The following is a 970-nucleotide window of genomic DNA, read 5'->3' as shown; positions in this document are numbered from 1 at the left end:
TACACAGCTCTCTGGTCTTGGCCATTGTGGAGAGGTTGGAGTCTGTTTGATTGAGTGTGTGGACAGGTGTCTTTTATACAGGTGATGAGTTCAAACAGGTGCAGTTAATACAGGTAATGAGAGGAGAACAGGAGGGATTCTTAAAGAAAAGCTAACAGGTCTGTGGGAGCTGGAATTCTTACTGGTTGGTAGGTGATCAAATACTTATGTCATGCAATAAAATGCAAATTAATTACTTAAAAATCATCCAATGTGATTTTCTGGATTTTTGTTTTAGGTTACGTCTCTCACAGTTGAAGTGTACGATGATAAAAATTGATAAAAATTACAGATCTCTACATGCTTTGTAAGTAGGAAAACCTGCAAAATCGGCAGTGTATCAAATACTTGTTCTCCCCACTGTATATACCCCTGGCGCAGGGACTCGGCGACGTATGTTTCCATAGCCGCCGTTTCAGCCTGCGACAGGGGGTACACATGACTCCTGGGAGGTAAAGCATCTACCCGGAGGTTTATCGCGCAATCCCCCGCCCGATGAGGTGTTAACTTGGTAGCCTGCGTTTTAGAGAACGCGTGCGCCAAATCGAGGTATTTTCGGGGGGAATGCATGCTATGGAAATTCATCACTATACTTTATTAACAATCAAAGTTCTTACAGAGTTTTTGTTGAATTAAGATTTACTTTATTGAATTTCAATAAAAGGAAGCTGGTCTGCAGAGTAGCCTCCCCTCTCCCGCCCTCTCTCCATCTAATACAGTGCCCTCCACACACTCTAGCTTTATAATCCCTCCCTCTTAAGTTTCCCGCTCTTTTATTGCTCCACCCACACCCTTTGTCTATTGTGGCGGCTAAATTCGACTTTCATTCAGTTCAGAATAACATAGTACTACAATCAATCACTCCCCTGTCTTGCAAAAACACTCATGTTTAGTTTAAACTCTGTTCAACCCCGGCTCTCCCGGGCTTGAC

Source organism: Coregonus lavaretus (genome assembly GCF_964263955.1).
Source record: "Coregonus lavaretus genome assembly, chromosome: 2".
In the NCBI taxonomy this organism is placed as follows: Eukaryota; Metazoa; Chordata; class Actinopteri; order Salmoniformes; family Salmonidae; genus Coregonus; species Coregonus lavaretus.
Note: the sequence above shows the minus strand (reverse complement) of the source record.